The sequence below is a fragment of the Oncorhynchus kisutch genome, linkage group LG5 (genome assembly GCF_002021735.2).
Source record: "Oncorhynchus kisutch isolate 150728-3 linkage group LG5, Okis_V2, whole genome shotgun sequence".
Taxonomy (NCBI): Eukaryota; Metazoa; Chordata; class Actinopteri; order Salmoniformes; family Salmonidae; genus Oncorhynchus; species Oncorhynchus kisutch.
The window spans coordinates 14,101,697-14,115,852 of NC_034178.2; the positions used below are offsets into that span (position 1 = coordinate 14,101,697).

Genomic DNA, 14,156 nt, shown 5'->3' on the forward strand with positions numbered 1-14,156 from the left:
ATAAACTTTAAGGCCTTAATTATAATCTTAAACCTTGGATGCATAGTTGAAACAATGGCAACGCAGGCACCCCACCTGTTTTGGTAAAAAGCTGAGATTGGCCTGGAGAAATTTTACTACTATCAAATTCAGACAGAGATATGAATGAAACCCTGACCATGATATCAAAATGATAGTTTTAACCATGTTGAGGCTATACAGTGTTTGTTTACATTTAAGTCATTGTCACAAACATTGGCATAAAAAAAATAGTTTGGGTTCTGATGGGGTAAAACACTTGATCTAAGCTCATGAGGCATTTATAAGTTATATTCTTCAAGAATCAATGGGTATATATCATGAATTTATAGGTCCAAAAATGGATGTAACAACTAAGGATTCTAGCTGTACTGCAGCCGATGTATTTTCCATGCTGACAAAATGAGTGTTATACGGCTTCATCAGCTCTTCTGACCATGGCATCATTCACATCTTCTATATGAATAGTCTACACCACCAAAATAACCTTTTTGGCAAATATTGATTCTGCCCAAACAGTCGTGAGCCGAGTGAATAGGCCAAGGCTTTGGTTATCTAACTAACCTACCATTCAAGCAGGAACCACAACCAGGTGGACACAGGACATGACGCAGTATTCTCTATGGGTAGAACAAGTAAACAGACAGTCTTTGCTCAAGAAACAAAACGGGCTAGTTACACAGCATAAATACCATCTATATAACTACAAAGGGGTGGTGATGCAAGTTTCCAACTAACTGACACAACACCTATTATGAATATAAAACGTATGATTCAACATTTTCCAGTACCTCCAATCCAGTGTTTACATATGCAAAAGAGTGTGGGCTACATTCATTTCAGAATATGTTGCAGACGTCCCATTCCATATTGAGTCGGGTACCATGAATGGGAAAATTAGTGTACCCTCTCGTAGCTTTGTTTTTTTGTTGGCCAGACAGTTACAAACCATCTCCTTTCACGCTCGCCTTTAATAACAAGCGGATCAAAACCATGAGCCACTGCAACACGAAAGGTAACGATAGATTTAGCGTATTCGACCACGGCTGTTCAAGCCTTCCACTGGAAAACGTCGGGTTGGTCACAGAATGGGACAAAAAGCTTCAGGCCAAGTCGGCGAATCACGATCAACATTTGCAGGATGTGTTGCTTACTGCCTTGCAATGGTTTCAACACGCGTAGACCTGGATAAGTGCAGTAATTTAAGCTTTCTATGTGAAACCGAAAGTCAGAATTGATTAGTATTAGTGGGGAAAGTAAGTAACCCCCCACAAATCGATGCATTACGAAAATAGAAAGCAGCAGCATGTGTGCTGCAATGGACAAATACCCATCTACACAAATTAATAGGACAAAACTAGCACCAGGGACAACTTTGAAGCGATATATTGAAATAGCAAATTGAATCATGTTTAAAGGTGTAACGTTAACTTCAGAGAATAAGGGTCTGACTTCCCAACGGAGCAAGGCCAAGTATGTTTACAGCTGAAAGGGCATGGGATAAAACATTTTTTTTAAAGATATATAGCTTGGTTAGGTAGAGTAACGTTAGATGCAAAGGGAAACCCTCCCTTACCCATTGTGTCTGACACAATATCCTTCATTGTTGAACACGATATCACATATGTATACAGAGCTCCACGAGTCCCATCTTTCTTCGTTGAGGACAAATGATTCCATACACAAATAGACTTGCACCAATAATTATCCTCGAGTAAAGTAAACCATTTTCATAAAAAGAGGTTAGGCCTACGCGAAAGACGAGGTTAAACTGTTAATTTTCCACGATTAAACCAGAGCAGTAGAATAGTTCCAGATTTTGCATGAATAAATCTCCGCTCCTGACTAGTATACTCCAAGCGATAACAAGGGCTTCTCCAAGACGTTCCAAACTTGTGCAGCTTTTTTTTTCTCTCTCTCTCTCTCTCTCTCTCTCTTTCTCAAAGGAGTTGTTCCTGTTTCGCCAAAGCTTGGGGGAGGGGTGTTTGTCAAAGCAAGCTGAAAACCCCAGCCAGTTTAGAACACAGACCAAACTCACAGAGAAGTGAGAGCGAAGTCAATCCGTTATAGCCTACTAGGAACGACAGGGTAAAGGTGATAATGGACTAACCGATTGCAAGACTAGGATAACCATACAATATCCTATGCATTTTGGGAAATTAAAATGTTTGCCTATTAAGCCTGACAGTAAATAGCAGTAGTGTAAAAAAAAAATACACCGCTTAAGTCGTTTTTGGTGTATCTGTACTTACTATTTCTTACAACTTTTACTTCACGTCATTCCTAAAGATGTATATTTTACTCAATACATTTTTCCTGACACCAAAAGTACTCCTTACATGTTGAATGCTTAGCAAGGACAGGAAAATGGTCCAATAGAGCCCCACAGTGGAGGTGTCATAATACCCATAAAACCTAGCTGTCAAACAGGGAAATGGTTCCAATAATTTTTCCACCATTCATTTTTTCCCATAGGGGATTTTAGAGGAAAAAAGGGGCTGTTTGTGTAGGCTTACCCAGGAAGGATGTTTCAACAACCATGTAAATCTCTCTCGGATAAGGTGACTTTTATCAATATGCTCGACTCTATTTACTCTTAGATTAAAAAAAATGCGAATTATGATCAAAGTAGACATCGTGCAAAACTACAAATCCCTGCAAGCTCCTGCACGTCACATCTAGCTGACACCTTTGCAAACAGGTATTGTATCGATGTAAAACTTGCACAAGACAGTTCACAGAATTGTCCATTTAAAGAAATGTTGCCAATTTATTAATTACTAGAGTTAGTTACCATTAGATAGTTAACCCAGAGATGTTTACCTTTGCCTCGATTCGGCAGTCTCATTTAGATCATCATGGCATTTGTAGTTCTTTATGATAGCCACATTAGCATTACATTTTTGGTGGGTAAATACAGGTGAATATATACGTAAGTCACCTTGTCCTAGAGAGATTTACACGGTTATCAAAACATCACGCAAGGGTAAGCCTATGCGAAGCACAGCCCTTATTTTAAGTTTCTAAAATTCCGTATGGGAAAAATGAATGGTGGAAAAACTATTAGAACCCTTTCCTTGTTTGACCGCTAGGTTTTATAGGTGTTATGACTCATACTGTGATACTCTATACATGCGCTTATCTCTGGTCTGCCTCTGATCTGGTGGACTCACTAAACACACATGCTTCATTTGTAAATGATGTCTGCTCCAGCTTCTCCAATCTAATGTGTGTTTGTATGTGTGTGTATATCAGGGGGGTTGGATGAAAGCAGAAGACAAATTTCCACCTCGTGTGGACTAATGAAGTATACTTCTTGTCTTGTTTCCTCTGCTACCCCCACTTTGAAAGAATAGCTTAACCTACATTCTTAATCAGATTCTAGGTCAAGTCAATGTGCCATACTGTATGTGAGCTGTTAGATCAATTGTAGTTGAAAGAGCTGTGTCCCCCCGCATGCCTGCACAGGAGACGGTAGTAAATGAAAAAGCAGACACTTTCCTATAGCCTGACGTCTTTTTAGATGTCCTCAACGGTTTGAACATCAAAGGTGTCGGTGTGTTCTCTTCAAACTGCACCTGGCTACTCCACCACCTCGACCCTTGATTCCCTCCACCCCTTGCACTTATCCACTTGTTCTTCTTTGAACAGGTTTAGTTTTATATGGGTCTACCTGACACCTACTTTGCCCCTCCCCATAGGTTATATATTGGTTTAGGTAAGAGTCTGTTAAATGACAAGAAGTGAATGTGAAAGTATGTCTGTCATCTGTCTGTCTAACTGTCTGTGTCCGTCTTTATCAAATGTACTAGACTGGAGACATGAACAGTCAACCTGGACAGATTCATATGATGGATCACTTAAACCCCTGGCATCTCAAGATGCCAGTAATAGCCAACCTAGATATAACAAAGTAAATGGAAATCTTGGGCACTCCAATTACTATAATATGTTAAGTTTCGTATGGTATGTATTCATTTGTGGATGTCCATCTTCCATTTTGTGTCTTATCTTACAATTTGTATTATATGTTACGAATTTCAATTCGTACAATATGTTAGGAATTGCAATTCTTACTATGTTATGAATTTCTGAAAACGTATGATATGTTACGAATTCCAATTTGAAGTAGCTAATGTTAGCTAGGTGGTTAACACTAATCTTAGCTAGGTGGCTAATGTTAGCTAGGCTAGGGGTTAAGTGTTAAGATAAGGAGTTAGGTTAGGGGAAGGGTTAGCTAGCATGTTAAGTAGTTGCAAAATGCTTAAGTTAGCCATGATGAGATTCGAACGTGCAACCTTTGGGTTGCTAGACATTCACGTTATACGCCCACCAATCTACCCTGACCAACCCTCATACTTTTGATTTTGCCTTTAGTAACATTCTGTCCTATGTAGCCATACCAAACAAAACATACCATACCAATTTGATTATCCCGGTTTTTAATTTACTATGTTACGTCTAGTCTATGAGACCAGGCTGTACTAGCAGCCAGTACAGACATCAGGATAGCAGTTTTCGTCTTTTGTCTCATTTGGGTTTCCCTGTGTCCCTTACTGAGGACATGCTATGGGCTGAACTCTATAGTATCCTCTGACCGTACTAGTCGGATCCCCTCAGATGTGGGGTACAACACACTCACAAATGCCATCTCAGAGATACCAATTGCAATTTTTCACAATCACTTGCCTCTCTTAAAACACTCTTCCTTCAAATAGCTGAGCAAGAGTGATGAACATGCAATAGGGATTCTTTGTGTCAACACAATAGAACAGACACTAGGCACATGTTTATCTATTCTATTTACACAAGAAGATATAGTTCTTTATATTGGTTAGAAATAGCAGCGAATGATCAGAGAGACCTATCGGCACATAGCTGTTTCTTGATTCGATATGGAGACAAAAGACAGGGAATGTTAGAAGGAGGAGAGGAAGCACTAGATTTTTGTCTGTTGTTCGTTCTGATGCATACTAAGCATGCAACGGAGGGGGGGGGCTGGCAGACTCAAGGGATTAAAAGCATTTGTCTGCCATCTAATCCTCTGCTTGAACCCACAGCACCACCACTACGTACCCTACAGACTCCCGGGATCCCAGAAAGAGCAGAGAGAGAGAAAGAGAGTGAGACAGAAAGAGAGAGGGACAGAGAGAGAGACAGAAAGAGAGAGAGAAAGAGGGAGAGACAGAGAGTGAGACAGAAAGAGAGAGGGAGAGACAGAGAGTGAGACAGAAAAAGAGAGAGACAGGGGGAGAGACACAGAGAGAGAGAGAGAGAGAGAGAGAGAGAGAGAGAGAGAGAGAGAAAACAACAACATTCTAAGTGAATACTCCATTCTGGGGGAAAACAATTCCCTTAGAAGTTCCATGGCAATTGCTTTTACCGTTTTACTCTGTCGATTCGTGTGCCTCTTAGATAACAAGGGGGAGAAAAAGAAGGCAATCCTTTTTCCTCTTTGGGAGTGATATGAAAGATCGTCCCCTGCTGATAAAATGTCTGTTCCTCTACCCCCAGAGAGTACATGACAGACATGTTTCAGACATATACCATTTACTATATGGGCGACAACAGAGACAGTTGTCAATGTTTGCATACTTTTATATATAATATGGTGCCTGACATCCTTAGTGTTACAGGGTTGTGTTCAGCAGGATACACCGTGCAAATGTTTTGCAAAGGAAAACAAAACATTTTTCTTATTAGAACAAGTCTAGATAATCCCTCCCTGTTTCAGTCCGTTATCTTCCGATTAATGCCTAACGAACACGGCCCTGTTGTTGATTTGCGCAACACAGTGAGTAAAAACATCAGTTACACACGTTTTTCATGTTTAACACCCCAGCAAGAGGTGACATCTGGTAGCACGGAAAGCAAAAACAAATCCTGACCACAATGAGGCATGGGCTTTATTTCTATCCTGCTATCTTGTGTTCCAGGTCTAAGCTGACACTAAGTGAATGTATGTCATTGCCATAGGTTAATAAAGAGACCAACATATGTGACTGCTTAGAACAGTGCAATATAGTCAAACAGAGGGATTTAGTGGTGCCGCTCATCCATAAAGAGGTATGTGTTTATGTGATCTATATACAGTACCAGTCAAAAGTTTGGACACACCTACTCATTCAAGGGTTTTTCTTTATTTGTACAATTTTATACATTGTATAATAATAGTGAAGACATCAAAACTATTAAATAACACATATGAAATCATGTAATGATCTATAATTTTGATTGTTCAAAGTAGCCACCCTTTGCCTTGATGATAGCTTTGCACAGTCTTGGCATTCTCTCAACCAGCTTCACCTGGAATGCTTTTCCAACCGTTTTAAAGGAGTCCCACATATGCTGAATACTTATTGGCTGCTTTTCCTTCTCTCTGCAATCCAACTCATCTTAAACCATCTCAATTGGGTTGAGGTCGGGTTATTGTGGAGGCCAGGTCATCTGATGCAGCACTCCATCACACTCCTTGGTCAAATAGCCCTTACACAGCCTGGAGGTGTGTTTTGGGTCATTGTCCTGTTCGAAAATCAAATGATAGTCTCACTAAGCGCAAACCAGACGGGATGGGGTATCACTGCAGAATGCTGTGGTAGCCATGCTGGTTAAGTGTGCCTTGAATTCTAAATAAATCACAGACAGTGTCCCCAGAAAAGTACCCCCACGCAATCACAGCTCCTCCATGCTTCACTGTGGGATCCACACATGCGAAGATCATCCGTTCACCTACTCTGCATCTCACAAAGACACGGCGGTTGGAACCAAAAATCTAAAATTTGGACTATCAAATCAGACAAAAGGACAGATTTCCACTTGTCTAATGTCCATTACTTGTGTTTCTTGGTCCAAGCAAGTCTCTTATTATTATTGGTGTCCTTTAGTAGTGGTTTCTTTGCAGCAATTCGATCATTAAGCCCTGATTCACGCAGTCTCCTCTGAACAGTTGATGTTGAGATGTGTCTGTTATTTGAGCTCTGTGAAGCATTTATTTGGGCTGCAATTTCTGAGGCTGGTAACTCTAATGAACTTATCCTCTGCAGCAGAGGTAACTCTGGGTCATCCTTTCCTGTGGCGGTCCTCATGAGAGCCAGTTTAATCATAGCGCTTGATGGTTTTTGCGACTGCACTTGAAGAAACTTTCAAAGTTCTTGAAATGTTCCTTATTGACTGACCTTCATGTCTTAAAGTAATGATGGACTGTCGTTTCTCTTTGCTCATTTGAGCTGTTCTTGACATAATATGGACTTGGCCTTTTACCAAATAGGGCTATCTTCTGTATACCACCCCTACCTTGTCACAACACAACTGATTGGCTTAAACGTATTAAGAAGGAAATAAATTCCACACATTAACTTTTAACAAGGCACACCTGTTAATTGAAATGCATTCCAGGTCACTACCTCATGAAGCTGGTTGACAGAATGCCAAGAGTGTGCAAAGCTGTCATCAAGGCAAAGAGTGGCTACTTTGAAGAATCTAAAATATATTTGGATTTGATTTGTTGAACACTTTTTTGGTTACTACATGATTGTGTTATTTCGTAGTTTTGATGTCTTTCGTATTATTCTACAATGTAGAAAATAGTCTAAATAAAAACTTGGAATGAGTAGGTGTGTCCAAACTTTTGACTGTTACCATAGGAGGGGATCATGTCCCAGTCACACCCTTTGTTGGTGTGCTAGTGTAACAGTATAGCTTCCGTCCCTCTCCTCGCCCCTACCTGTGCTCGAACCAGGGACCCTCTGCACACATCGACAACAGCCACCCTCAAAGCATCGTTACCCATCGCTCCACAAAAGCCACGGCCCTTGCAGAGCAAGGGAAGCAACTACTTCAAGTTCTCAGAGCGAGTGAAGTCAACGATTGAAACGCTATTAGCGCGCACCACCGCTAACTAGTTAGCCATTTCACATCGGTTACACTAGTATGTCAGCTCTCCCACTCACTTGTGTATCCAGGGCATCATCACCAGGAAGATACAAGTGGTGTATTTCTTATAGTAGCCCTACCAGAAAACAACAGTGGTGAGGGATGAACTTGAACATCACTATGGCGCCAATATTATGGTTGCATTTGCTGACCAGTTTCATTAAAAAAATGATATGTATTTTTTCTTCTTTCACATTTCTTTGTGACCCTATGGCCGACACTGTTAACTTATTGTTCTACTATAAGTCAAGTAGATGACCTTGCGGTGCACAACTGTAGATTTTTAAAGGCAGTGAGTGGTCACTGAGTGAGACACAAACAACCGTTCACGACATTTTGAGAGTGGACAATAATTTGTATTTCTTGAAAACAAAGGTATTTCATATTCATTCAGGCTTATCTAACAGCAGTCTTCCAGATACAGATTTGATTGCTTTTGCAATTAATCACCACTTTCCAGTTCTCTCCTCTCCTCTCCTCCCCTATCCCCTTCCCTCTCATCTCCTCTTCATTCCCCTCCTCTGCAATGGAGGTAGATATCTAAACAAGCTCCAATTAAATGAATGCACCTCTCTAGTGAAATTACACCAATGAGCTAGTCATCAACAAGGAATTTGATAGCAAACCATTCTATTGAGTGCCCTATAATTTATTCAATAACCTCTAATCAGGGAGCTGAAAACAGCAATAAAAATTGGATGTAATTGTTGTCATACAGAAATTAAATCATACACTCAGTTTAGAGTGGATACGTTGAACAACAACCTGGCAAATTAACGAATTAAATATTGATATCATATTGAAGTGAATCCTGTTCATTTGTGAGTAACGCACAGTTTTTTTCCCTACCCAATAAGGAACCTTTGTAGACGATGTTTATCTCTCAGCTTGTTAGTCTGTGAGGTTTTTTGTCCGTGAATATATCAGGCCCTGCGAAGAAATATGATCCTTTGACTCTAAACAAACCTCATAACAAAGAAAAGTTCTTCTGCTGAGCTCGCACTCTTGCCTTAATTAATTTTCACCACTTTTTTCCCCAGTGGACTTGTTTTACAATGTCCCTAGCTCTGGGTGCTTTGCTGTCACCACATTACAAAGCCCTTTCTTCACTCCTCCTGCAGGAACACTGGTGAGTCAAGGTGTGCATCCCAGATGACACTCTATTCCCTATGTAGTGCAGTACTTTTGACCAGGATCCATAGGGCTGTGGTCAAAAGTAGTGCACGACATAAGGATTAGGGTGCCATTTGGGAAACCTCCAAGGCCTTTCATAGTCTTTACTGCTGTAGACCATTTGTGAAACCAACAGCTTCGGGATATTCTATTACATTTACATTTGAGTCATTTAGCAGACGATCTTATCCAGAGAGACTTACAGGAGCAATTAGGGTTAAGTGGCTTGCTCAAAGGCACATTGACCGATTTTTCACATAGTCGGCTCAGGGATTTGGTTACTGGCCCAACACTCTTAACTGTTAGACTACGGTTTGCAACTGCACATTGGGACAAAGATCATACTTTTTGGAGAAATGTCCTCTGGTCAGTTGTACAACGGGTGGGTCTAATCCTTCATGCTGATTGGTTAAAACCGCACTCCAGCCAATGTCTATTCCACAAGTTACCAACGGCGAAATCTATGACGTAAAAATGCCTATTTACTCTGTTCCATCTGACTGCGCAATCCACTGTCTCATCAGCCCAGCCAGGTAATTTATATACTTGATCTCCACTATTAAAAGCATCTAGATATTATCTCACATTTATTTAGTTTTCAACAGCAGAGATTTTGTATAAACCTTGCTGTCTGTCTCTACTACATTTGCAACATTGTTTCAATATTCAAATTCGATATCCAGCTGTCCCATAGTAATGAACGAGACAGGCAGGCAGCGTTTCTCAGCCAGTCGAAATCATGAATCAGCTGGCATCATTTTTATGGATATATACAAAGAAATGTCAACAAAAATCAGGTAAAAACGAAACAAAGTGCAGCTAGTTTGCAGTCTTTCCAGCTTCAGTTGGAAGTGATTGTGTTAGCTGTGTTGTTGACTATCTTCTCTGAACAAGTGTCCTGATGAGAGAGCAAAATCTGTGGCTACACTGTTAAACGACCAGCCCGCTTGGGTAGCAACCCTAGATTTGTGTCGGGACTATATCTTGTGGAAGAATGAAATATCATTAATAAATTAATCAAAATGTAAAAAATATGAAAATATGTCAATCAATATTTGAATATTTGTTTAAACGTGATAATGTCCTTGAAGCCGGTGTTTGGAGGATATATTGACACAGTTAACAACACCCGTGCCAATATATCCTCCAAACACCAGCTTCTCTGGCATTATCACTTAAATATGCAACAGAGCTATCATTGCAGTTCCATGCAGCTTCTAGGCACTGAGGGTTGCTGTGAGAGGACCACCTCTATGTACACAGATAGAGGGCATCAGGGTGTCATAAATTCAGACAAGTAACTCCTCTTTGTGGGGGGGGAGGTTCTTCTATCCTAAAATCCCCCTAAGTCCCCACAACTATAGTAAAACAAGGAACATTTTCCCTCGTGGGATAATTTCTCAAATCCTCATGGGGACAAAGGTTATTTAAGCTTAGAGGTTACGTTTAGGGTTAGGCTTACAATTAGGTTTAGGGTTAGAATTCGGGTAAGGGGTTAGTGGTTAGGTATAGTATTAGGGTTAGGAGTTAGGTTCAGGGATTTGGTTAGGGTTTGGTTAGGGGTTAGGGAAAAAAGGTCCCCATGTGTATGTGTGTCTGTCTGTCTCTTTGTGCCTGCACCTATATCTGTGTGCGTAGGTATCATTTTGAACCAAAGGTTTCAACTGTAAATTCCTTATCAATTCCTTTATAAACTGGATGCCCATGTAGACCACTTTTTCATTACTTACATCGTGGACATTGAGCAAGCTTCTCTATGAATACTGGAAGTCATGTGCAAGGTTAAGACTCGTTTGAGTGGAAATCAAGTAAATCAGTTGGCTAGCAAGCACTGTGAGTGAATTACTCTTCATTATCACAAGACTGAACGACCTGCCAGATATAGAACTTTGTCAAAATTCAATTTAGCTGTCGTGTACTGTAATAAAAGGTTCAAAAGATGTCCAGGTTTATTCTTAGTCTCTCTCATAACACAAATTCACAGGTCTCAATCAGAGACACAAGTATTAAAAGGTCACAGACACGCCCGTCTGTGACCTGCAATCGATATCTATGCTATGCCGTGATATACTATACAATACTATATACTATTCCGTACTGTATGTAATAATATTGTATTCTATAGGATCCTTTTCTTATTTAACTGCATGCATACTGAGTTGAGCCAACCCTGCCCAGAGCTTAGGGTCTGACTAGTATTTTACATCCACAGCTGTGTGGAAATCAAAGTGACTGGTGCCATCAACTGCCCAGCAGACCAACTGCCCAGCAGACCACTGCTCTGCTCCATGGATCAGTAACCCATTTTATATAATACATCAACATGATCAGTGAGCGTTTGCCATGTTACGTTAAGGAATGAGGTTAGCCTGAATGTTAGGTTTTTCAACAGCATTCTGTTATTTGCAAGACTACACAACAAATAATGATCTTCTGTGTTAGTTTGTAGCCCGGTTCTATAGCCAAAGGTATGGCTATGCAGTAAGTATGGCTCAGTATAGATCCGCCTGCTGCGATTTGGGTAGAAGCCGACCTGAACCGTACAGTGCTTGCTCTGAGATACTCTTTTGTCAACAGGAAACTATGCAGGAAGCGTAACACGACCAACAAGTGATTTATACACGTGATTGTTGATTTTTAACTGGTGATTCTGTTGTTTTTAATTGCATCGAGTGTAAACTGTCAGTCTTTCCCACCTGTCATCTCTCTGAGAGGACCACAATGGAAATAGGCATTACTGTGTTTAATCCTTTATCATTTTTCATGTACAGTGCCGTGCGAAAGTATTCAGCCCCCTTGAACTTTGCGACCTTTTGCCACATTTCAGGCTTCAAACATAAAGATATAAAACTGTATTTCTTTGTGAAGAATCAACAACAAGTGGGACACAATCATGAAGTGGAACGACATTTATTGGATATTTCAAACTTTTTTAACAAATCAAAAACTGAAAAATTGGGCGTGCAAAATTATTCAGCCCCTTTACTTTCAGTGCAGCATCTCTCCAGAAGTTCAGTGAGGATCTCTGAATGATCCAATGTTGACCTAAATGACTAATGATGATAAATACAATCCACCTGTGTGTAATCAAGTCTCCGTATAAATGCACCTGCACTGTGATAGTCTCAGAGGTCCGTTAAAAGCACAGAGAGCATCATGAAGAACAAGGAACACACCAGGCAGGTCTGAGATACTGTTGTGAAGAAGTTTAAAGCCGGATTTGGATACAAAAAGATTTCCCAAGCTTTAAACATCCCAAGGAGCACTGTGCAAGCGATAATATTGAAATGAAAGGAGTATCAGACCACTGCAAATCTACCAAGACCTGGCCGTCCCTCTAAACTTTCAGCTCATACAAGGAGAAGACTGATCAGAGATGCAGCCAAGAGGCCCATGATCACTCTGGATGAACTGCAGAGATCTACAGCTGAGGTGGGAGACTCTGTCCATAGGACAACAATCAGTCGTATATATTGCACAAATCTGGCCTTTATGGAAGAGTGGCAAGGAGAAAGCCATTTCTTAAAGATATCCATAAAAAGTGTTGTTTAAAGTTTGCCACAAGCCACCTGGGAGACACACCAAACATGTGGAAGAAGGTGCTCTGGTCAGATGAAACCAAAATTGAACATTTTGGCAACAATGCAAAACGTTATGTTTGGCGTAAAAGCAACACAGCTCATCATTTTCCTGAACACACCATCCCCACTGTCAAACATGGTGGTGGCAGCATCATGGTTTGGGCCTGCTTTTCTTCAGCAGGGACAGGGAAGATGGTTAAAATTGATGGGAAGATGGATGGAGCCAAATACAGGACCATTCTGGAAGAAAACCTGATGGAGTCTGCAAAAGACCTGAGACTGGGACGGAGATTTGTCTTCCAACAAGACAATGATCCAAAACATAAAGCAAAATCTGCAATGGAATGGTTCAAAAATAAACATATCCAGGTGTTAGAAAGCCAAGTCAAAGTCCAGACCTGAATCCAATCGAGAATCTGTGGAAAGAACTGAAAACTGCTGTTCACAAATGCTCTCCATCCAACCTCACTGAGCTTGAGCTGTTTTGCAAGGAGGAATGGGAAAAAATTGCAGTCTCTCGATGTGCAAAACTGATAGAGACATACCCCAAGCGACTTACAGCTGTAATCGCAGCAAAAGGTGGCGCTACAAAGTATTAACTTAAGGGGGCTGAATAATTTTGCACGCCCAATTTTTCAGTTTTTGATTTGTTAAAAAAGTTTGAAATATCCAATAAATGTCGTTCCACTTCATGATTGTGTCCCACTTGTTGTTGATTCTTCACAAAAAAATACAGTTCTATATCTTTATGTTTGAAGCCTGAAATGTGGCAAAAGGTCGCAAAGTTCAAGGGGGCCGAATACTTTCGCAAGGCACTGTATATATTATTGTCTCCGGCTGGAGAACCAACCTAGGTCCTACTACTTATCCATAAAATTTCATCAATCAATCTATAACGGTGTCATTTGTGGCACACACACAGGTGAGGTGATAGCAGGTAGGGCTACAAGATTCTCCTGGGGAATTGGAAATAAAAGGCCTCTGATGCGTGGTCAGACTGCTCCATAAGTCATTCTGCGTCCCTCCAATGTAAACATACCTTAAAGCTAAGTTCAGCTCAATAGTATGAAAAGGGTATCCTATAACGGAGAACCAGTGGCTCAGAGAATCACTCACACCATTTTTCTGAACCCCATCCAGCCCAGAACTCCTCCCATGAGGAGGCTGTGAAATCAATGAGATTTCACTTGGTGGACCCCTTTGTTGTCTTGAGGCATCATTGAAAAATCAATATCTTTCTCCTAAACCTTGGCAATGTGGCAAGCTATTGACTTGGGAGGATTTTACCCTCTCATTTTCCTCATTCAAACCCCGAAAACAAACGGCAGCAACCACACACTTGACGACTGTTACACCCTGACCTTAGTGTTCTTTGTTTTCCTTGTTATTTTGGTTAGGTCAGGGTGTGACATGGGTGACGTATGTGTTTTGACTTGTCTAGGGGTTTTGTAT

General features: G+C 40.7%; 1 protein-coding gene across 6 annotated transcripts in view; it reads right to left on the minus strand.

The window, feature by feature from the left end:
- LOC109890686 (B-cell CLL/lymphoma 9 protein) overlaps window positions 1-14,156 on the minus strand; it is a 109,163-nt gene that overhangs the window by 48,824 nt on the left and 46,183 nt on the right. For 2 of the 6 annotated variants that reach the window (XM_031824526.1, XM_031824525.1), the window contains exon 1: window positions 1,595-2,017. The exons of 1 other annotated variant lie outside the window; for it this stretch is intronic. The gene's annotated coding sequence lies outside the window, so the exon portion shown is untranslated. Of the gene's footprint in view, window positions 1-1,594; window positions 2,020-2,270; window positions 2,384-14,156 lie in introns of those variants that run through there. 3 more of the 6 variants (XM_031824528.1, XM_031824530.1, XM_031824529.1) reach the window with 3 other exon arrangements.